We start from the raw sequence: 24,343 nt of genomic DNA, 5'->3' as shown, positions 1-24,343 counted from the left end.
AGTTGAGCCTTTCTCTGTCACTGGACAACCATACTGTAATATGATTTTCTGCTGAAACTATGTTTCTTCCAGACTGAGCTCCTTGGGAGCAAAATTTTTTTTTCTTTTTTTTTTAAATTTCCTAGCATGATGTAGGCACTCAACACATGGTTTCTAAATTAATGAGCATTCTCGAATACTGCTTTTTGGCCTGCATTATTTACCCCTGTGTGGTGTCAGGCAGAAGCCAGCGAAGAGCCCAGGTTTCCTGATTCTCAACCTGCTGCCCTCCGCCTTCCGCAGCCACTGTCTGGCCTGGGCTCAGGGCGTATTTTGCTCAGGATGGCCCCACTTCCCCTCCCCGTTCTCCCCAGTGGCCAGTGATTGGTCTGGGAGGCTAGCTTAGCCTCTAATGCCCTCCTGGGCATTTTCCCTGTACTTGGTCCCCTGTACCTTCTTGGGAGCCACATGTGAAAACCTGAGGAAATCACTTCTTGTCTATTTCAGGAACCTCACCTCTTCCCTACCTCAGAGTTCTTTTGTGTGATCTGCACTTGCTCCATACAATTCATCATTCTGAAAGCTTTTATTTGCCTCCTTGCATACTTTAGTATCTTAAAGGCATAGTCGCGACCGACTGAAGCAGCCCCCAAATGGTTCTTTCTAGCAAGTTTCCTTTCTTTCTTCTTGGTAGTTACTTTCCCGCCAAGGCTGTGTGGAAGTGTTTTTTCCTTCCGTACTACTTCTATCATTTGTTTTCCACTTCATTATCCTCCTGCCATAAACCCCAGTTATACCAGTTGCTGTGGAGATATTAAGTGCTTTGCTAATCATGGAGGATTATTCCTTTAGGTGGAAGAATAGAAACAAGAGAAGGATATAAATCTTCTTTTTGTGCAAATGTCTCCCGGTAACGGCAGTGACTAAGTGGTACTGGAGACTGTGGTGTGGAAATGTCTATATGGGGTTGGTTTATGTTTTTAGAAAGGATTAGGTTTCTTAAATAAAGAAAATATTACTTTAAGCTTCTGGTCTTGTTAGAGGTTAATTCCTTATGTTAATACTTTACTCTTCATTCTTTAATTTGTATCTGTTGGCACAGGCTCACTAGTTTGTTTAATAGGATGTTGCTTCTTGTGGACTTTAGTTTGTTACAATTCATTTCTTCTTCTTTTTTTTTTTTTTTACAATTCAATTCTAAAACCTTTTTTTTCTTATAAAAACTTTACTAAAGGAGACACATTTTAATATTGTTCATCTGATCTGTGTTTCATGACATCTTGTCGTGTTCCATGGACTCTGTTATAATTAAGGTAATTATGTATCCTGATGGGGCTTCCCAGGTGGTGTTAGTGGTAAAGAACCTGCCTGCCAATGCAGGAAACATAAGTAGTTGTGGGATCCATCCCTGGGTCAGGAAGACCTCCTGGGGAAGGGAATGGCAGCCCACTCCCGTATTCTTGCCTGGAGAATCCCATGGACAGAGGAGCCTGGCGGGCTGCAGCCCATGGGGTTGCAAAGAGTCAGACACGACTGAAGTGACTTAGCATGCATACATACAGTGTGTCCTGATTGCCTGGGACAGTTCCTGTGTATACATATTGTCCTGGTGTGGTTACTGTTTTTTTTAAATTATTTGCTTATTTGTTTGTTTTTAGCTGTGCTGGGTCTTCGTTGCCACACAGGCTTTGCTCCAGCTGCAGCAAGTGGGGGTTCCTCTCTAGTTGCGGTGCAGACGTCTCGTTGCAGTGGCCTCTCTTGTTGCGGAGCACGGGCTTTAGAGCACCCAGGCTTCAGGAGCTGCAGCTTGCGGGCTCGGTAGTTTTGGCTCCCAGGCTCTAGAGCACAGGCTCACTAGCTGTGGCACGTGGGCTTAGTTATTCGGCTGCATGTGGGGTCTTTCCGGACCAGGGATTGAACCCATGTCTCCTGCCTTGGCAGGCAGATTCTTTCCCACTGAGCCACCAGGGAAGCCCCCTGGTGTAATTATTAGTAAATCTCTCTTTTACTCAGAACTGGCCTGGTTAGGATGTTAAGTTAAATGGCCACCCTAATTAAAGGCCATACTTAATAGGAAACTGAGGTAACGAAGTGTTTTATATTTTTTGTTTTAATCCATGTAATTTATGGATAGATATATATGAATATATATGTAGATTATATACATACATATAAAGGTATGTGTATTTTTTTCATTTAGTTTTTCCATTTAACCCAAGTCGCACCTTGCTGTATCTCCAAATCATGGGCTTTTTGCTTGAATTAACAACGTCAAAGTGCCAGCGTCTTTTCATCCTGCACTTCTCAACTTTAATGCTCCTTCCTCAAGGGGGTCCTTCCTTGTCCTCTGTCTAAAGTTAGTTTCTCCTCTTATTTTCTCTCAGCACTGCTGATCCACTTTCAGAGTTTGTAATTAGGTACTTGTTGCCTTCTTTTGACAGGATGTCTCCCACCCTGGGTGGTGGGCTCCACGGGGATATGGACCATGTCTGTTTGTTGCCAGTTTACCCAGCCTGGCACAAACCAAACACTTGCTGCTGCTGCTGCTGCTGCTAAGTCACTTCAGTCGTGTCTGACCCTGTGCGACCCCATAGACGGCAGCCCACCAGGCTCCCCCGTCCCTGGGATTCTCCAGGCAAGAACACTGCAGGGGGTTGCCATTTCCTTCTCCAATGCATAAAAGTGAACAGTGAAGTCGCTCAGTCGTGTTCGACTCTTAGCGACCCCATGGACTACAGCCCACCAGGCTCCTCCGTCCATGGGATTTTCCAGGCAAGAGTACTGGAGTGGGGTGCCACTGCTAGTTCTTGTTAAACCCTTCCCTGTGACCAACTTTTATTCCTCTGACCTACAGCAGGGTGTGTCAGGACCCTTTTCCAGAGATTGGCTGCAAGAGATGGTCTCCAATACTCCTAATTCACTTTTTGTTGCTGTTGTTCAGTTGCTAAAGTGTGTCTGACTCTTTGTGACCCCGTGGACTGCAGCACACCAGGCTTCCCTGTCCTCCATTGCTTCCCGGAGTTTGCTCAAATTCATGTCCGTTGAATTGGTAATACTATCTAACCATCTCATCCTCTGCTGCCTCCTCCTTCTTCTGCCCTCAATCTTTCTCAGCATCAGGGTTTTTTCAAGTGAGTTGGCTGTTCACATGAGGTGGCCAAAGTATTGGAGCCTCAGCATCAGTCCTTCCAGTGAATATTCAGGGTTGAATTCCTTTAGGATTGACTGGTTGGATCTCCTTGCAGTCCAAGGGCCTCTCACTAGAGTCTTTTCCGGCACCACAGTTCAAAAGCATCATTTCTTTGGCTCTTCGCCTTCTTTATGGTCCAACTCTCACTTCCGTACTTTTCTTTTAAAATCACTTTGGGGTCTTCTTGACCCCAGAGATAACCTGCCAGAAATTTTTCCAAGGATCTTAGATCAATTATAAAAGCTTTAGTATGATTCTCAGAGTTGTTATAATAATAACTTGATATTAAGGGAAATGGACGGGGGAAGGAATGTGATTATTTTTTAAGTGCAAGATTGAATATCTAGATAGCACTTTTTATTCTTTAAGGTGTCCGAGATTTTAAAGGACCTTTCCTTTCTTTTTCTAGCAACTATTGTTCTACTTTACGGTGTGTCAGTAATGAAGCTGCTAAAAGAGAGATGAGGCAATGGAACAGTTTGGGACATACACCCATTCCACAGGCGGGGTCGGGGGGCGAGGACAGTCTAATGTGAACTAGAGGTGACGTGTATTTGGCAGAGGGAAACAAAACTTGACATACAGGAAGTCGTTTCAAATCAGGACAGCTGAGATGATATCACCCCCTGAAAATAGATCCTGCCCACCTAGGAGGAGTCGGGTTATGTGTTATCACAGTCGAGTTTATCTTAGTGAAAATATGACATGAGGAAATCAGGAAGATGAACAGGTCTTTTGGTTTGCTTATAGCAACAACAAATATATATCTTTCTATAGTATCGAGATATTTGGCAAGTTCTAAACTCTAAGTTTAATTGGAAAAAGTAAAAGAAAAAACATATATTGCTTATGTGTGTGTATATATGCATATACGTATATAACCCATGTATATATCCATCTATATCTATTACTGAAGGTAATATATGATGTTAGACCCTAAGTTTCATTTCTGTTCTTTTTGTCCCCTTTGCCGAACACTTGAGCCTCTTCCCTATTCTGCCATCATCATAAAAGAAAATGAGGCTGGATTCTTATTTTAAATGATGTGCTTGAACCTAGATTCCAAAATACTATTTGGAAAAATAATCTTAAGGTTGGGTACATACTCCCTTTTTCATGTAAGTGATTAGCTATTTTCGAATTCTAAGAATCCTTTGATCCTTTACAACATGAAACTTGAAAAGAAGAAAATATTAACAGAAGGCATTTATTTATGTGTTTCAGCTGTACTGGGCTTTTGTTGTAACACTCAGGCTTTTTCTGGTTGCGGCCGGTGGGGATGCCTCTTGGTCTTGGTGCACACGCTTCTCATGGAGCTGGCTTCTCTTGTTGCAGAGCAGGGGCCCGAAAGCACATGGCCTTCAGTAGTTGTGGCTCACTGGCTTAGTTGCTCCATGGCATGTGGGATCTTCCCAGACCAGGGATCGAATCCACCCCCCCTGCATTGGTGGGTGGATTCTTTACCACTGGACCACCAAGGAAGGTCCTGACAGAGTGATTTTTTAAAAAATAACTTGTCTTCAAATACATTTTTATTCATTTATATGAGATTTGATCATATCCTAATGAGAATTTAGATTGTTTCTTTTAGTGTAACTGATTTCACAAATATAGTGGTCTGGTGCACCAGATTTATTATTATTATTTTTTTTATCAACCACAAGTGTTACTGGTAGTTTCTGAGTACTGTGTCGGGAAAGGGAAGTAGTGGAAGTGGTGTGTGTCAGCTGTGAGCTGCCGCAGTCAGGGCTGTCCAGGAGCAGCAGAGTGGGCAAAGGGTGTGACTCCAGGAGGAAACTGGAGGTGGAGCTCTGAGGTCCAGAGTCCTGAGGTTTGCCTCCATCCCAAGGATGGCTTCGCAGGAAAAGGTGCAAAGATCCCGCACCCTCTGAGGCAGGACTGAGAAGAGGATCACCATACAGGCTGTGCCGCTCCGCCGCAGGGGCTCAGGGTGCCCGCCTGAGTCTACCTGCCCGGGGCCCCACGTGTAGTTTTCAGCTGTAGCTCACAGAAGCCTTGAGAAGGCTGTTTGAAGCGCAAATGTTTTACTTTAAAATCACAGTATAAAAACTTACCTGGAATTTTGCAAATGGCTGAAGAGATATCTTTTGGGACCTGGCTGTTATTTCTGGGGTCAAATTTCTGTCTTATTGGCAGATGTGCTTGTGTTAGCTGTGTCTTCTTAGCTGATAGCAAAGCTCTTGACAGCAAGGCTCCTTGAGGCAAGCAGTTTGGGAACTCTTCACTAGAGAGCTCTATTAACGTGCATCTTTGGCTGTGAGAGCATTCTTAAGGGTTGTCCCCAAAATGTCATTTCGGAAGGAAAACAAGTCTTAGTTGTAATTTCAACAGGGTACATGTGTGCATATGACACGTTAGAGATTTGTGCTAAGCCCCCTTCTTATTTGTGCTTCTGCGCCACCCTGAATGGAACCTTCCATCTCAGCAGGATAACGCGTGCCCTGCCCTTTGGTACACAAAACGACATCTTCATATCTGTTGGAATGAATATGTACCTAGAGTATGAAAACCTGCAGGGGCGGAGTGACAAAACGGAATGCTGCCCTAACCACAAATGTTGTTTCATCAACATTAAGCGGGGTTCAGAAAGTTCTCTGTATTTAAAAGACTTAAGTGCTTTTGAATTATAGGGCAGTTTTAGATCAGTGGTTGTGCTTGAGCAAATTGTCATTGTCCTTAAAGGACATAACTGGAGGCTATTTTGACATTAATTTTTGAGTGTTGCTTTACAGGTTAAATCACAGTATTTGGAGGGGTTCTTTTGTTTTGTTTTTATTTTTGAAAAAAACTTTTGCTCTCTTAAAATATCTTTAAAATGAGTGAGTTTATAGATAATTATGAGAAGTACTTTTTTTGTAAATTAGTAGGCTTTATTTTTTGGAGTGGTTTTCAGTTCAGTTCAGTTGCTCAGTCCTGTTGGACTCTGCAACCCCATGGACAGAAAAATTGATCGGAAAGTAACAGCGTTCTCATAGGCTATGCCCCCACGTCCCCCAGTTTCCCCTATCATTAACATCGTGCACTAATGGGGTATATTTGTTACAGTTGATGAGCCAGTGTTGACACATTATTGTTAAAGTCCATAGTTTTCATTAGGGCTCACTCTTGTACATTCTGTAGGTTTTGACAAGTGTATGACATAGCCATCATTTACAGTATCATATAGAAAAGTTTCTTCAACCCCAAAACCCGCTGTGCGTCATCTATTCACTCCCCTCTCCACCACCCCTGACCACCACTGATCTTTCTCCTAGCTCCACGGTTTTGCCTTTTCCAGAATGTCATATAGTTGAAATCATATACAGTATGTACCCGTTTCAGATTGGCTTTTTTTTTACTTAGCACTTTGCCCTTAAAGCTCTTCCATGTTTTCTTTTCTTTTGTAGCTTGAATTAGGTCGTTACTTTTTATCACTGAATAATATACCACTATTATTAATAAATGATAATCTGATATACCACAGTTTATCCACTCACCCATTGAAGGACATCTGGTTTGCTTCCAATTTTGGCAGTTCTGAATAACCTTGCTATAAAGTTTTATGTACATGTTTCAGTATGGACATAGATTTTAGCTTCTCTGGGTATATACCAAGGAGCAAGATTGCTAGATCGTATGATAAAAGTGTATTTAGCTTGGTTGAAGCCTCTAGACTGTCTTCCACAGTGGTTGTGCCATTTTGCATTCTGACCGTTCGTTAGTGAGTCTTCTTGTCGCTCTGCACACTCACAGTCGTTTCGTTTTGTCAGTGCTCCGGATTTTGGGCCTTCTGATAGTTGTAGTAGTAGCTCATTGTTGTTTTAATTTGTATTTCCCTGTGATATATGTTGTGAAGCATCTTTTCATACACTTATTTTCTATCTCTGTATCTTCTCTGATGAGGTCTGTTCAAGTCTTTGACCCACTTATTAATTGGGTTTTGTTTTTCTTATTGTTGAATTTTAAGAGCCTTTGGTATATTTTGGAGAATAGTCCTTTATCAGATATTCTTTTGCAAATTTTTGTCCCAGTCCATTGCTTGTCTTCTCATTCTCTTGACATTGCCTTTCTGAGTCCAAGGTTTTAATTTTAGTAAAGTCCAACTTATCAATTATTTCTTTCAAGGATGGTGCTTTCGCTGTTGTATTGAAAAAATAATCTCTATACCCAAGGTCAATTGGTTTTCTCCTATGTTATCTTTTAGGAGTTAGTTTAGTTTTTAACATTTAGGCCCGTGATCCATTTTGAGTTAACTTTTGTGAAGGGTATAAGATCTGTGTCTAGGTTAATTTTTTGCATGTGAATGACCTCTTGATCTAGTACCATTTATTGGAAAGACTGTCTTTGCTGCAAGATATTGTCATTACTCCTTTGTCAGAGATCAGTTGACTTTATTATGTGGCCTCTTAGAATGAATTAGGAAATATTCCCTCTGCTTCTATCTTCTGAAAGACACTGGTATAATTTCTTTTTTAAATACTTGGTAGAATTCACCAGTGAAACCATCTGGGCCTGGTGCTTTCTATTTTTTAAGGTTATTAATTTTTGTTTTGTTTGGTTTTGTTTTGACTGTGCCATGTAGCTTGCAGGGTAATCTCAGTTCCCCAACCAGGGATCTAACCCAGGGACCTGGCAACGAGAGCACCGAGTCCTAACCACCAGGAAATTATCAAAGTTATTAATTACTGATTCAATTTATTTAATACATATAGGCTTATGCAGATGGTTTCTTTCTTTGAGTTTTGGCAGCTTGTGTTTGAATATTTCTGAGATGTGCAATGATGTCCTCCTTTTTATTCCTTTTAAAATTAGCCAACTTATCAATTTAGTTTTGGTTGCTCTGGGTCTTTGTTGCTGCGCATGGGCATTCTCTAGCGGCGAGTAGAGGCCGCGCTTCACTGTGGCGGCTTCTCATTGCAGAGCAGAGGCTGTAGGTGCATGCGCTTCAGCGGTTGCAAGCGGGCTCTACAGCTGTGGCGCATGGGCTTACTGGCTCCACGGCACATGGGATCTTCCGAAACCAGGGATGAATCCATGTCCCCTGCATTGATAGGTGGATTCTTATCCACTGATACCATCAGGGAAGTCTGTTTTAATTTCTGATATTAGTAGTTTGTGTTCTCTCTCTTTTTTCTTGATTAACCTGCCTGGAGACCTGTTGATTTTATTGATCTTTTCAAATAATGAGCTTTTGGTTTCATTAAATTCTCTTGATTTCCTGTGTTTAATTTCATTGATTTATGCTCTAATTTTGTGTTATTTGTCTTTTTCTATTTACTTTGGGTTTAATTTGTTCGCTTTCTAGTCTCGTGAGTTATAAATTTAGATTATTGATACTAGATCTTCTTTTCTGAATTGCATGTTCACTGCTATAAATTTCCCTCTGTTTTTGATGCATCCATAAATTTTGATAAGTTATATTTTCATTTTTATTCAAAACATTTAAAAAATTTCCCTTGGGATTTCTTCGTTGGCTCATTGTGTTAATTAGAAGTGTGTTATTTAATCTCCAACTATTTGGGGATTTTCCAGCTATCTTTCATTATTGATTCCTAGTTTAATTCCATTTTGATATAAAAGGAGACAGTAAAAGAATAGAATAGACTTTCTGTTCTTTTAAATTTATTAAGGTGTGTTTTATGGTGCAGGATATGGTCTCTCCTGGCGCATGTTCAGGTGAGCTTGAGACGAATGTGTATTCTGCTGTTACTAGATGAAGCTGTCTAGAGATGTCAATTAGATCCAATGGATTGGTTGTGTTGTTGAGTTCAACTATAAGTTTGCTGGTTTTCTGCATGAAAGTGACTGTTAAAGTCACTTAGGACTATACTGATATTCTGATATACTTAGAATATTCTGATACACTTAGGAACAGCAGAATCCAGATTCAAATCAGGTCTTCTGCTTGTAATAAAGTATTCTTTGCACATGCTCTGCCCCTCAGGAAGCCTCTTTACTTTCTTGTTTTCATCATATTTCCCACTGCTCTCAATTAGAGAGTGGCTCACCACCTAATACATTATTACAGTTTGGAGTACCATGAAACAGTGAAAAACGAATGTGTGTATTCTCACTGGAGAGAATACACATGCTTGCATTTCCTAGACATATTTTAGTAAGTTTGTTTAGAAATGTGATGTAGCATTGGGATGTAACAATGTGATGTAACATTTCCATCTGTAAGCCTTCCTGTAAGAGTGAATAGGAGTTTTTCGCTTTTCTTTATGGCAAGCTTTAGACACTGTAGGAAGGTTGGGGGGGGCCTCAAAGTTTCTTTCTCCATGCGCTAAACCCCATCCTTCTCTTGAAGGTGCTATATTCTGAAATCAAGGTGATGTCTGAAGTATTCAAAGCCCATGGATTGTATCTCAATAGCAAGAGAGAGTCTAGGATGGTCATTAATAATGACATTCATAAAGCTTACTCAGACTTTTCCTTCGTGTACTCTGAGGTGTAGCCTCTGACCATGCATGATTTAGAAGCTCAACATAAAAGCTCATGGCTGATTTATGTATTTGGTTAGCATTACCATGCATTTTTGTGCCAGCCCATTAGAGCCTGGGTACTCTGGTATCTGATTCACGTCTTGATTCTCACTTCTGGCCCTTACCCTTAAAATGTGCTCTTCATCCTTGGGCTCTGGGTGCTTTGGTTCATTTCCCCCTGCCTTTTTTTTTTTTTTTTTGCTCAAGATTCAATTGCAAAAACTTCTACTAGCGTGCCCCTTGTTTCACATTTTTCTTCTTTCCCCTTTCCGGTTATTCCTGGTATTTTATTTGTTCTTTTATTTCGACACCAGATAAATTTTTTTGGTCCCAAGAGTTTACTTTCTTTCTATTTCTTTATTTATTTGGCTGTACAGGGTCTTAGCTGCAGCAAGTAAAGATCTCTGATCTTTGTTGAGGCATGCGGGATCTTTAGTTACAGCATGAAAATTCTTAGTTGCAGCTTGTGGGATTTAGTTTCCTGTTGAAGTTGTGGTTCTTCAGTCACTAAGTGGTGTCTGACTGTCTGCAGCCCCATGGACTGCAGCATGCCAGGCTCCTCTGTCCTCCACTATCTCCCAGAGTGTGCTCAAATTCATGTCCATTGAGTTGGTGATGCTATCTAACCATCTTGTACTCTGTCGCCCCCTTCTCCTCCTGCCTTCAATCTTTCCCAGCATCCAGGTCTTTCCCAATAAGTTGGCTCTTTGCATCAGGTGGCCAGAGTATAAGAGCTTCGGATTCTGCACCAGTCCTTCCCATGAATATTCAGAATTGATTTCCTTTAGGATTGACTGGTTGGATCTCCGTGCAGTCCAAGGGACTCTCAAGAGTCTTCTCCAGCACCACAGTTTGAAAGCATCAGTTCTTTGGTGCTCAGCCTTCTTTCACTTTGGGCTTCCCTGATGGCTCAGATGGTAAAGAATATGCCTGCAATGTGGGAGACCAGGTTCGATCCCTGGGTCAGGAAAATCACCTGGAGAAGGGCATGGCAACCCACTCCAGTATTCTTGCCTGGAAAATCCCATGGACATATGAGCCTGGCGGACTAAAGCCCATGGGGTTGCAAAGAGTTGAACATAGCTGAGCGATTAATACTTTCACTTTCAGCCTTCTTTATGGTCCAACTCTCACATCCATACATGACTGCTGGGAAAACTGTGGCTTTGATTATACAGACCATTGTTCAAATCTGGGTTCTCTGTATTGGGAGCCAGTCCTAGCCACTGGACCACCAGAGAAGTCACTGAGAGTTTACTTTCTTGACTCATATTTTGTCCTCTGAACATCATCCGAGACTTAAAAGAAGACTTTGATACACATCACTTTGTGAAACAGCAGATTATGTAAATATGCTAATGTGTAATTTGCTTTGACGTTGTTTAGAAGGAAACCTAAGAGCGATGATGTCTGAGATGGGTCATGAGACACAGGTAGACCAGGTAACTCTCTGCATCCCAACCCCAGGATCAAACCCACGCCTCTTGCATTTCCTGCATTGGCAGGTGGCTTCTTTACCACTAGTGCCACATGGGAGTTAGTTAGTTCAGTCGCTCAGTTGTGTCCGACTCTTTGCAGCCCCATGAACTGCAGCATGCCAGGCCTCCCTGTCCATCACCAACTCCCAGAGTTTATCCAAACTCATCTCCACTGGGTCAGTGATGCCATCCAACCATCTCATCCTCTGTCGTCCCCTTCTCCTCCTGCCTTCAATCTTTCCCAGCATCAGGGTCTTTTCAAATGAGTCAGCTCTTTGCATCAGGTAGCCGAAGTACTGGAGTTTCAGCTTCAGCATCAGTCCTTCCAATGAACACCCAGGACTGATCTCGTTTAGGATTGACTGGCTGGATCTCCTTGCAGTCCAAGGGACTCTCAAGAGTCTTCTCCAACATCACAGTTCAAAAGGATCAATTCTTTGGTGCTCAGCTTTCTTCACAGTCCAACTCTCACATCCATACATGACTACTGGAAAAGCCATAGCCTTGACTATATGGACCTTTGTTGGCAAAATAATGTCTCTGCTTTTGAATATGCTATCTAGGTTGGTCATAACTTTCCTTCCAAGGAGTAAGCGTCTTTTAATTTCATGGCTGCAATCACCATCTGCAGTGATTTTGGAGCCCCCAAAATAAAGTCTGACACTGTTTCCACTGTTTCTCCATCTATCTGCCATGAAGTGATGGGACCAGATGCCATGATCTTCGTTTTCTGAATGTTGAGCTTTAAGCCAACTTTTTCACTCTCCTCTTTCACTTTCATCAAGAGGCTTTTAGTTCCTCTTCACTTTCTGCCATAAGGGTGGTGTCATCTGCATATCTGAGGTTATTGATATTTCTCCTGGCAGTCTTGATTCCAGCTTGTGTTTCTTCCAGCCCAGTGTTTCTCATGATGTACTCTGCATAGAAGTTAAATAAGCAGGGTGACAATATACAGCCTTGACGTGCTCCTTTCCTATTTGGAACCAGTCTGTTGATCCATGTCCAGTTCTAATTGTTGCTTCCTGACCTGTATACAGATTTCTCAAGAGGCAGGTCAGGTGGTCAGGTATTGTATTCCCATCTCTTTCAGAATTTTCCGCAGTTTATTGTGATCCACCACAATAAATTTCCCACCTGGGAAGCCCCTTATAAGAGTTAAAGTAAGTACAAATTATTCATTTTCTAAACAGAAGAAGCAAACTGCTGATAACTAGTGAGGAGGCTGCAGTGGACAACCTCTTGGAAATCTTAATAGTAAGGACAAGTTTACAAGAGAGCAAAATAAGAACTAAAGGAAACAGATTACAGGAAGGAGAGATTTAGGATTCTAAAGAAACCTTTCCAAACAAGGGCTGATGAACTCGCACAAGTTCACTGATCCCTTAATTACTCAGGTGTAGCTAGTCTGCTCATTCTGTTAACCTACTCAGGTACCTGTACTACAGAATCCTTACACTTTTGATTATAGTATTTCCAGATCCTCAGGAATCAACTCTGTCTCCCCCACAAACGTCCTTTCTCCCTGACCAGAGGTGACCTCTCACTGTCTGGCAGCCTCTTTCTAATAATATCTCCCCCCACCCCAGCTTGTTTCTGTCTTCATTCATATTTATCCACTTCATTTTTCTGGTTTGTCAGGTTTCATTTTTACTCCTAGTTTCATTTTTATTTTTCAAAGACAGGATTATACTTGAGCAAGAGTAATCATCACAATAAATATGTACATTTTACTTTAATTTTATGAACTATATAATTATGCTATATTTAACTAGAGAGGCTACCTGGTGGTACATCCCCACAGATGGCATCTTGGTAAAAAGAAAACATTTTAAGTTTCCAGGACAGAGTATTTTTATGTGCCTACTCCACACAGTAACCAAAATGAAAAAGAGGTTTGTTATTTTTATCCTTAGTACATGGTATTTAAAAAGACTATGTGCTTATCATAATAAACTCTTTAAAGAGACTGTTAATATGATAGCTAATATTTGGAAATTTATGTTGGGAGTTTAGGACTCACCTTTTCTCTTTAACTTTTAAATTATAAAATTAATAACAGCTCATGTTTATTTTAGAAAATTTCAAACCTGGATAATCAAAGGGAAAATTTAAGCCATCTATAAATTTATTGCTTGTTAAAATTTTGCGTGATCTTTCCAGTGATGATGTCTATGCTTGCAACTTTTAAAAAGCAACTTTTAAATAGGGTCATCCACATGTCACTGTTTTGCACTGATGGATGCATCATGATGGATGCATCCTCTTGTCACTCCCCACATGAAGGGTCGGGAAGTATTTCAGTGTCCTGTTGCATTCATCCAGCACAGTTTATTTAAGCAGCACCCCCGGGTTGGCCAGCTAGTATTGTCCAGTGTTTTACTCTTAATGATGATGTCAGAGGCTATGTGATGTCACATTGATAGGTTGTTTGTAAAATACAAGAAATGTATTTTATGGTAGTCCTGGAGGGTGGCTTGATACTTTTGTGGGTATTTTTAAAATCCAATTTAATATATGAAACACAGTATCTCACTTTTTTGGTTCGGGTTTCTTTGCTCACCAATGAGTGTAAAACACTGTCTCACTTCCAGCGTTAAAGTATGACGGTTGTTTTCTTTGGTTGTAAAAGGTCCAAAAGCATTCCTTAAAATCAGGTAATTATTGAAGTTTCACTGTTATGATACTATGTGATACTATTTCTTGTGACTTTTACTGTAAGGAGTTGAGAAATTGAGATGTAAGAGTAACTTTGTGTCCTGAAGGAGAGAACTAGATTGTTGATTGTTTCTTCATGGAAGACCTAACAGAGGAACTGTAGAGTTGGGGGAGACACAGGGCTTTTTAATCTGTTAGTTCAACCTTTCTCTTTGGGCTTTTTTTTAAAAAGGACTTCTATTTCTGGGATGCTTGAATGCTGCCTACTGTATTAGGCAGAAAGAAGTACAGAGTGACCTTTCAAGATATTTCAAATTTAAGAGTCTATAATTAGAAAACACTGTTTGCGTTCTCATCATAAAATTGTACTCGTATAGCACCCATCTGAATTAGTGGGCCATCCTGCCCCCGTCTCTCTCCCTCCCTCACTCATACCTGCCTTGTATACTCCAAGGACTTCGCTTCTGACACTCTTCAAGGCATCAGACTTATGGGTTGTGTGATATGCTTTCCTCCCTTCCTGCCCACTGTGTAAGATTACTTCAATGACTTCCCGGTTTTACTTGCAAGGGGCTCACATGAGACTCTTTAGGAACACAGCTGCTGCTGCCGCTAAGTCGCTTCAGTCATGTCCGACTCTGTGTGACCCCGTAGACGGCAGCCCACCAGGCTCCCCCGTCCCTGGGATTCTCCAGGCAAGAACACTGGAGTGGGTTGCCATTTCCTTCTCCAATGCATGAAAGTGAAAAGTGAAAGTGAAATCGCTCAGTCGCGTCCGACTCTTTGCGACCCCATGGACTGCAGCCTACCAGGCTCCTCCGTCCATGGGATTTTCCAGGCAAGAGTACTGGAGTGAGGTGCCATCGCCTTCTCTGGTAGGAACACAGCTGACTGTCTTATAAAGTGGGGGTTAGTCAGTGAACAAATAACATCAGCTGTGTGCCGGAAAAACAGCAGACAACCTGACGCATGAGGTCCCTTCCCTCATGGGGTGTACAGTCTGACAGGAAAGAGCCAGTAACTCTGTACCAGTAACAGTGAAAAAGTCAAAGTGTTAGTCACTCAGTTGCGTCCAGCTCTTCAGGAGTCCATGAACTGTATCCCTCCAGGCTCCTCTATCCATGGGGAGTCTCCAGGTGAGAATACTGGAGTGGGTTGCCGTGTCCTTCTCCAGGGGATTTTCCCAAACCTGGGAGATCGATCCCAGGTCTCCTGCATTGCAGTCGGATTCTTTACTGCTGAGCCACAAGGGAAGCCCTCAGCTTTGGTAGTACCCACCTAAGAATTAAAATGAAAATACATTGCTAGAGTTGATTAACAGCTTTAGGATGAACACTATTTTAATGTGAAGAAACAGTCTTAGATTATCAGTCTCAAGAACAGCAACACACTGCCTGTTGGAATAAAGCTGACAAATCACTGGAATATCGGTGTACTCACAGGACTTTTGGAGTAACCATGGAAGATATCATGTCTTCCATGTACAGCACGGGGATATCTGAAGGAACAAAGGTCCTTTTCTTGCTAAGGTTTGCTCTTTTATAACTAGTCTTTGGGGCTTCCCAGGTGGCGCTAGTGGTAAAGAATCCATCTGCCAATGTAGGAGGCCCAGGTTCAGTCCCTGAGTCAGGAAGATCCCCTGGAGAAGGAAATGGCAACCGACTCCAGTATTCTTGCCTAGAGAATCCCGCGGACAGAGGAACCTGGTGGGCTATAGTTCATAAGGTCACAAAGAGTTGGACATGACTGGAGTGACTTAACACTCATGGAACTAGTCTTTAAAATAAAATTTCATCTCTTTTCCAGCTTACAATAAAATGCTCCTTAAGCACAAGGGCCTCTGTGCTTGTATTTGGAAATACTCCACGTTTAACTGTTGGGTAGAGCCTGAGATGCCTGTGACAGAGAGGAATATTCTTTTGAGTTGTTTAATCCCCTGAGATGGTCATAGCTCTTCTTAGGCCAGATGACGACTCTCCAGTCCATTAGGCCTAAAAACAAATGCATCCATGGAAAGTCACTTTCTGTGCATCAGGTTACTCAGTGTTTTTATATGGCTGCATCTTGGCTGTCTCCTGGTAGAATTTGTTCCACAAATCTGGAACTGCCTTCTCTTCCGCTCCAGTCAGATGCATGGCTGGCGGATGTTGAAGTAAAGGATGGGTTTCTGGTGCAGCTGTGTCCCTGAAATGATCCAGACCATTAGAGCCGCTTATTTGTATTGTGTTGCCTGGGTTTCCTGCCAAAAACAACAACAAAACAAAACTCTGGAGAGTTTTGCTTCAGAATTTATTGAGGGGCGTCTCTGGTGGCTCAGACGGTAAAGAGTCCTTGTGCAATGCAGAAGACCCGGGTTCGATCCCTGGGTTGGGAAGATACCCTGGAGAAGGACGTGGCAACCCACTCCAGTATTCCTGCCTGGAGAATTCCAGTGGACAGAGGAGCCAGGTGGGCTACAGTCCATGGGATCGCAAAGAGTCGGACGCGACTGAGCAACTAACATACGCATGATGAAAATCTGTCCTGTGACGTCATCCGGTGGTCTGCCTGGTCGGTGCTGTTGCTCACCGCCCCTGTGTACAGACCTGCAGTGAGCACGTTAGGGCTAAGTGTCAAGAAAAGCTTTTCTTCCACCGGGAAACCGATCCCATACTCCCCTCCCTCCCCTCCCAGTACATGCAGATACGGAGACACCACAGTCTGCCTCTGAGCCTCGAAAATTTCATTTCTTCTCTCTTTTACTCTAGCTGCCAAGGGACTGAGAACTGAATACGTAGCCCAGTTTTTGTCATGCTTGAAGACTTACCTAGTACGCTGTCACCCCTTTTCTTCTCATTTCTATTTTAGTCAGCTAACAAATACGGCTCATGCGTGCTCTGTGCCAGGTGCCGTTTCTAAGCTCTTTATAAATATTAATGCCCTCACCCCTCCTAAGGACCCCATAAAGTTAGTGCTGTGATCCCTATTTATAGGCAAGGAAACTGAGGCACCGGAGGGTTATGCATCCTGTCAGGAGCTCCAGAGGTGCTGAGTGTGGCACCCTGCTCCTGGGAGCCGGTGAGATGTATTCAGTCACGGGAAACACATCCCCGCCCCTCCCACTGCTTCCTGTGATCAAGAACCCTGTCTCTACTTGGCTTTGGGTTCTGCATTTCTCCTCTTGTAGGAGTATTTTACTTTGTAGGTTGTATCGTTTATCTTATTCCTTTATGAAGTGATGCATGGTACATATACTTTAGATTAAGATAAATGAGCTTTTCCATAACACTCTTTTAAATGGGTCTTTTCAGCTACTTTGGGATGTGTACAGAGTGTTTGGAGTGGTCAGCATAAATTTACTGTCTAGTACCCTCTCTGTTTACCTCTCCTTTTCAATAAGAGCACACATTTTAAGTTAGACTAGATGAAAAAAACTATAAACTGATGATTTTATCAGCATCATTAATAGGTGTGCTGTGCTAACTCCCTTCAGGCATGTCTGACTCCCTGTGACTTTTTGGACTGTAACCTGCCAGGCTCCTTTGTCCATGGGATTCCCAGGCCAGAATACTGGAGTGGTTTGCCATGCCCTCCTTCAAGGGATCTTTCTGACCCAGGGATCAAACCCTCATCTCCTGCATCCCTGAATTGGCAGGCGGGTTCTTTGCTACCAGCACCACCTGGGAAGACCATCATGTTATAAACAGTTATAATTGTCCACAGATGTTACAGGCAAGGAGGCACTCTCTCCTCTTCTTTTATTTGATTTACCTTTTTCTACCTAGGAAATAAAATGTTGGCCCTGTTTTATGAGCCACTTTAAGTTTCAGCTTCTCCCATCTTGACGCTCTGGGCTTGTTTTTATATATAGCTGTGTGTAGGTACCTGAAAAATATTGGACCTTCCAATGTGTCTTCTTGAAAAATCTCTTCATTAGCCCAGTTCTTGCTTAATCAGTTATTTATCTAAGCTAACTTAACTCTTGACCTTATAAACAGGTAATTAAATTGATCCTTTTGATAGAGTAGCTTAAGTTGGCAGATGCAGAGATTAGCCCATGAGATTACTGGCGGGTGTTAGCACTGCAGCCAGTATCCCTGAAGGCAGAGACAGGTATAGTTTGGGGATACTCTGAGGTTGCATTTGTAGGCACCTTTGATGTTAAGGGGCTTCCCTAGTGGCTCAGATGGTAAACAATCTGTCTGCAATGCAGGAGACCTGTGTTCAGTCCCTGGGTCAGGAAGATCCCCTGGAGAAGGGAAACCCACTCCAGTATTCTTGCCTGGGAAATCCCATGGACAGAGGAGGCTGGTGGGCTACAGTCCATAGGATTGCAAAGAGACAGACACAACTGATCAACTATCCCTTAACTCTTAATTTTGGTATTAAGAGGCACATGACCCTTTTGATCCATGTACTACCTAATTGCATATGAATATAATTAATTTATTCTAATAAGTACCTCAGTGTTCCAGAAATGGCTTCAATAGGGGGAACCTCTGAAGGGTTTAAAATGAGAGAATAAATTTTTAGAAAGGTCAGTGTGGAAAATTGGGACAGGAAGGGATTAATGCAGTCCAGGGGAAACACGATGGTGACTACAAGTATGGCTATTAGCGGAGCTGTTGGACAGACAGAGTCAGGTTAGTGGAGTTGGTGGGGAGGGTAGAGAGAGGCAGTAGCTAGAGTGAGGTCCCAAATGAGAAAAACATCCTCTGATGGTGGAGTGATCTCTTCAAAGGATTAAACATGTCCCACTGAGAATATTGTATGGTATCTGAAATGAGCACAGAGTTGCTTACCTCCTATTACGGGCCTTACTGGAACGTAGCAGTTTTGACCAGTTGAAGTTTATTAATGCTTAACGTCTGAAATATTCTCAGCATTTCAGATATACCTTTGTTCTTTCATTTTTATAACAACTTTATTGGGATGCAATTCATAACCACGAAATTCACCCTTTTAAAGAGTACAATTCTTTTAGTGTATTCACAGAGGTGTGCAACCATCACCTCTACCTAATTTTAGAACATTTACATCATCCCCCAAAGAAAGCCCCTACCCACTGGTATTCACTGCCCAATCTCCTCTGCCTCCAGCCACTGGCAACACTTGTCTGTGTTCTGTCTCTGTGGATTTTCCTCTTCTGCACATTTCATAGAAATGGAATCATGAAGTACGTGATCTTTTGTAACTGGCTTCTTTTACTTAGTGTGTGTAATGTTAAGGCCCATCTGTGTTTTAGCATGTATCACCACTTCATTATTCTTTATTGCCAAGTAATATTATATGGGTACAGAGCATTGTGTTCATCCATTCATCAGCTGGACGTTTGGGTTGTTTCTGCTTTTTGGATGTTATGAGGAATGCAGAATGAATATTTGCCTACAAGGTTTTGTGTGAACTAGGGTTTTCATTTTTCTTGGATATTTAACTAGGAGTGACACATTCATTCTTGAGTCTTTTCCAACAGTTGAGTATTTTGGGTGAAAGTGGGATCTCAGTTGAAAATCAGTTTCTGGTTGTGGATGCATATATGTGCTGTAATTGTTAAACATAGATTTTAATGATATTGGTTGGGCATTTAAAAGATATACATACTTCAAATACCAAACCTGGTATGTGTGTGTGTGTATTGCGCTATACTCTAAGGATATAAGGTAGTTCCAGAAAAGACTCTGATGCTGGGAGGGATTGGGGGCAGGAGAAGAAGGGGACGACAGAGGGTGAGATGGCTGGATGGCATCACTGACTCGATGGATGTGAGTCTGAGTGAACTCTGGGAGTTGGTGATGGACAGGGAGGCCTGGCGTGCTGCGATTCATGGGGTTGCAAAGAGTCGGACACGACGGTGAGACTGAACTGAACTGAACTGATGAATTGGAAACCTCTGGAAAATGAAGTAAGTAGTTAGAGCACAGAGGAGTTTTAGGGCAGCAAAACTACTCTGATAGTTTAATGGTAGATACGTGTCATTATGCACGTTTCCAGGCACACAGAATGTACACTAGCAAGTGTGAAACTGAACTGTGAGCTGTGGACTCTGGGTGAATCTAAAACTACTCTAAAAAATAAAGTCTGTGAAAAATCCATTAAAATATCATAGCAGTTGTATGTATTGCAAGGGAATCCTTCACCGTTTTGCTGGAATGTGATGCAAAAAATCCCATGGATGGAGGAGCCTGGTAGGCTGCAGTCCCTGGGGTCGCTAAGAGTCGGGCACGACTGAGCGACTTCACTTTCTCTTTTCACTTTCGTGCATTGGAGAAGGAAATGGCAACCCACTCCAGTGTTCTTGCCTGGAGAATCCCAGGGACAGAGGAGCCCGTTGGGCTGCCATCTATGGGGTCGCACAGAGTCAGACACGACTGACATGACTTAGCAGCAGCAGCAATGCAAATATTGAGTTGGCCAAAAAGTTCATTTGGGTTTTTCCATTACATCACCAGCCCAGTACTATCAGCTCATTTCCTAACCACTAATCCCTAAATCGGCTTCCCTGGTGGCTCAGAGGAGAAAATGTCTGCCTGCAATGCAGGAGACCCGGGTTTGATCCCTGGGTTGGGAACATCCCCTGGAGAAGGAAATGGCAACCCACTCCAGTGTTCTTGCCTGGAGAATCCCACGGACAGAGGAGCCTGGCGGGCCACAGTCCACGGGGTCGCAAGGAGTCGGACACAACTGCGTGACTTCACGCTCAATCCTTAAATCAGCTACGCCGGCCTCACTCTGATTCTGACTTCTCTCAGTGGCGTTTCTCACAGTCTTCTTGTTTATCTGCCGTTGAGCATCATGAGGGCTGGGACTCTGCCTACCTCCCTTGCTCCACCTCTGAACAGTTCTGTCAGGTATTGTTAATGGTGGTGGAAAGCACAAGTTGCTTTTCTCCTCCTGAAATGCTGATACCTGTTAGACCCAGTGTCCTCCCGGGGACTCTTCCAGGGGGTGGGACGGCAGTATCGTAGAACTCATCATTTCACTCTCACTCCAAGAAAACCAGCAAAACTTAACAAAGCATGATTCTGACTTAAGCTCTCACTTTCTCTTTTAGAGCTACCATCCTCTGCCCTTCCCATTCTTCACAGAAAGGATCTCTGACAAGTCTTAACAGTGTTGACTGCTGCGAGGATCACGGACCATGGTGGGATTTATTGTTGTTGTTGTTGTTCAGTTGCTAAGTCGTGTCTGACTCTTGTGCAACCCCATGGACTGTAGCCCACTAGGCTCCTCTGTCCATGGGGCTCTCCAGGCAAAAATACTGGAGTGGATTGCCATTTCCTTTTCCAGGGGATCCTCATGATCCAGGGTTCAAACCCACGTCTCCTTCATTGGCAGGCAGATTCTTTACCACTGACCCACCAGGGAAGCCTGCACACAGTAGGTTGGGTGCTTCCTGGTGCCAGATCATAAGTATGATTTGCTCAGTGTTGGATGCCTACCAGTTGTCCTGCAACTTCTCTGCTATCTTCTCTTTCCTAAAGACATTTCAAAAAATGCCTTAAGCAAAACATGCCTTAACTTTGAGAATTTCTGTTTTATCTTCAGGAGAGTCTTAGATTTCAAGCTGTTTCACGTGTGTGGATGTGTCCTCATGTGTTGGATTGTTGTCTAAAATGACAGCAAGAGAAATAGAGGTGACACCCAAGCTTCCTAACCTCTTTGCATGACTGCCCGCGGACAGGGCACTCAGTCACTGCCTCAACTGTGCTTTGAGAAGAATTAGTGGGACTAAAAGCCTTCAAAGAAACATCAGTCAGCTGTGCAACTGTTTAACTACATTACTGAAATGATTACTAGCAAAGTTACTTTGTTTCTGTAGTATTTAAACTAAGGTCAAACAGATGTGGTAATTATACACATTCTTCCCTGGTGGCTCAGATGGTTAAGAATCCTCCCGCATTTGCGATGTGGGTGACCTTGGTTTGATCCTTGGGTTGGGAAGATCCCCTGGAGGCAGGCATGGCAACCCGCTCCAGTATTCTTGGGCTTCCCTGGTGGCTCAGAGGTTAAAGTGTCTGCCTTCAATGCTGGAGACGTGGGTTCAATCCCTGGGAGATCCCTGGAGAAGGAAATGGCAACCCACTCCAGTTTTCTTGCCTGGAGAATCCCATGGACAGAGAGGCCTGGTAGGCTACAGGCCATGGGGTCGCAAAGAGTTGGACACAACTTAGTGACTTCACTTTCACTTTTTGCCCACTGAGAAGGAAGCTTTCACGCTCATGGTTGACATTGTGCAACTCAATCCACTGTCTGGAGTATTGGTAATTTGAATTTAATTCCTAGGATAGTTTAATTCTTGCAAATAAAAATAGCAGTTGCATCTTTAATACAGAAGGGTTTCTTTTTCTTCTCTACAGCAATGGGCACCTTACGACTGGGGCTCAGTTTTTTCTGACGTAGCCATTCTTTTTCATCATTACTTGTTAGCGTCATGTTTGCCTAAAAAGTCTTCAGCGAAAGGTGGACTTCAGGGCCCTATAATCCCAGTTTAATTAAAAGTACATTTTTATGAGCATTTAAGTTGTTCAGCACTGCACTCTATAGGCTTACTTGTTTGTCTTAGGTAAAATTCAAAATAGTTCTAAGAATGTTGCTAGGATTAGAATGCCTATAATGGGCCAATGCTAGGAATGACAACTGTTTCTGAATATTTGATCACAGTAATATCTCTCCCTTTGTCTGATAGTGTCTGTCCTGTTGAAGCTGGGTAAAGAAAAGAATTCATTTGTTCAATAAATACTTACTGAACGGTTTCTGTGTGCCAGGCGCTCTTTTCAGTGTCGCGAATGCAGTGAACAAAGTAAAACCCCTGTTTTCATGGAGCTTTTAAAAGCCCCGAACATCCTCAGCAAACAAGTGGCATTAAAGGAGGCGCAGGGAACTGACTCCCTCTCAAATGTCCCTGGGGAAAGCTCCTTTAAAATGGCAGAGAGACACAGTATGCAAAGGATAGAGCTGGAACCTGGTTTGGAAAATAGGATAAAGCCATCGTGTAATGCTTTAGTTTTGACCACTGCAAAATAGAGAAGCTTATTAAAACAAGAAACCAAAAAACCAGGTGCCAGGGTGATCTGACCTAGGCTAGGGAAAGAAGGATTACTTTTCAAATATACCATTTTAAGTCATTTTGGTTTATAGATTCTGCACACAATTCTGCCTTCACTGCCCCCTCCCAGCCTTGGCCTAATGCAGCTTTCCAGAGTATCTCTATGCACAGTGAGTTCATATTTGCCCCATTCGTAAAGTAGAAGATAGCAAACTATACTTCTGAGCAATGTATTTTTTTCTCCTTATATATGTAGGAGGGTTTAGCAAATCAGTACAAAGAGAGCATCCCCTTCCCTTTTTTTTCTCCCCCTCGTCACAGAGTAGTCCATTGTATGGATGTACCACAATTTAAATAGTGACCTATTGATGGAGGTTTGGGTTGTAGCCAGTCCTTGCTCTTAAACAATGCTGCAATAAATAACTTTGTGTGTAGGTTATTCTGCATGTACACAATTATATGTGTATAAATTTGCCAAGTAGAATTGCAGGTCATAAAGGATGTGTGTAATTTTGATAGCTGTCTTGTCAAATTGCCTCCCAGAGAAGGTTTATCTTATTCGTACCCCCTGCTAGAAATTTGTGAGGCTAGCTGTTATTTGGGTCTGGGTTTTTTTTTTTTTTTTTTTGCCGGTCTGATAAGTTAAATGGTTTCTCAGAGTTTCCGTTTAGGAATACTATTCATTCAGAAATTTCAGTGGTATATTTTTTAAAAGAAAGTGCTCAGAAATGTAAACAAGGCTAGAATTTAGCTCTTTTTATTGTACAAAAAAGAAGCTAAAGGCCATCTTACATCTTCTATTATGTAAGGTAAGTTTGTCCATGTTGAAAATGAAGGAGGAAACAGAACAGGCTCCATCTTGAAAGCAGGACAGCATCTTGGGCCTGACTGGACTTTGAGCTATATCCCCAGTATCTATGGAAACGACATACCAACTGGAAAACCAGGCCCCCCAGATGGAAGAGCCCCAGGGCCCATACCTAGATTCTCCATTGCCTAAAAGGATACCCTAATTATCTGTGTAACCAAAGAGAATCATAAATTCTGTTATGCTTAGTGGGGCATGACCACAGGCCTATTGATAATTGTCCACTGTTAACTACCTAGGCTTAAGGCATATGAATCACGGGTTAACTTTGATTGTATCTTTCTCTTCCTTTGTTCAGACTAGTTTCAAGGAATTTGGGGAGGTGGATTTGAGCACGTACACTTAGGGTATATAAGGTTTTCACAAAAGCTGGTTGGGGTCCTTGGCTAAGAGGAGACTGCCTTGGGCCCGCCGGTGTAATAAATAAACTGCACTCCACTATCTGCATTGTCCTTCTGAGTGAGTTTGTTTCCCGGAACTCGTGGCTACAACAAAAATGCTACGTTTTAAATACTGAAAATAATACAAGGTGAGAGTGCTTCTAGGCTCATGATATACCTAGGTGATCTGCTAAGAGTAAGACCTTTCTTATATAGTTTAGTCCTGCGTGATAGTTAATTGAACTAGGACAGTGTACAAAGATGAGTTAACACAGCAGGCTGA

The 24,343-nt window shown here is 42.5% G+C and overlaps 1 protein-coding gene across 8 annotated transcripts in view; it reads left to right on the top strand.

Moving 5' to 3' along the window:
* The window catches only part of SGMS2 (sphingomyelin synthase 2), a 95,621-nt gene that overhangs the window by 18,336 nt on the left and 52,942 nt on the right, over positions 1–24,343 (top strand). For 4 of the 8 annotated variants that reach the window (XM_042251157.2, XM_060416812.1, XM_042251158.2 and 1 more), the window contains one exon: positions 20,818–20,907. The exons of the other annotated variants lie outside the window; for them this stretch is intronic. The gene's annotated coding sequence lies outside the window, so the exon portion shown is untranslated. The remainder of the gene's footprint in view (positions 1–20,817; positions 20,908–24,343) is intronic. 8 annotated transcript variants of the gene reach the window in all.

This window comes from Ovis aries, chromosome 6 (assembly GCF_016772045.2).
Source record: "Ovis aries strain OAR_USU_Benz2616 breed Rambouillet chromosome 6, ARS-UI_Ramb_v3.0, whole genome shotgun sequence".
Lineage (NCBI taxonomy): Eukaryota > Metazoa > Chordata > Mammalia > Artiodactyla > Bovidae > Ovis > Ovis aries.
This window is presented reverse-complemented; position numbering and strand designations above follow the sequence as displayed.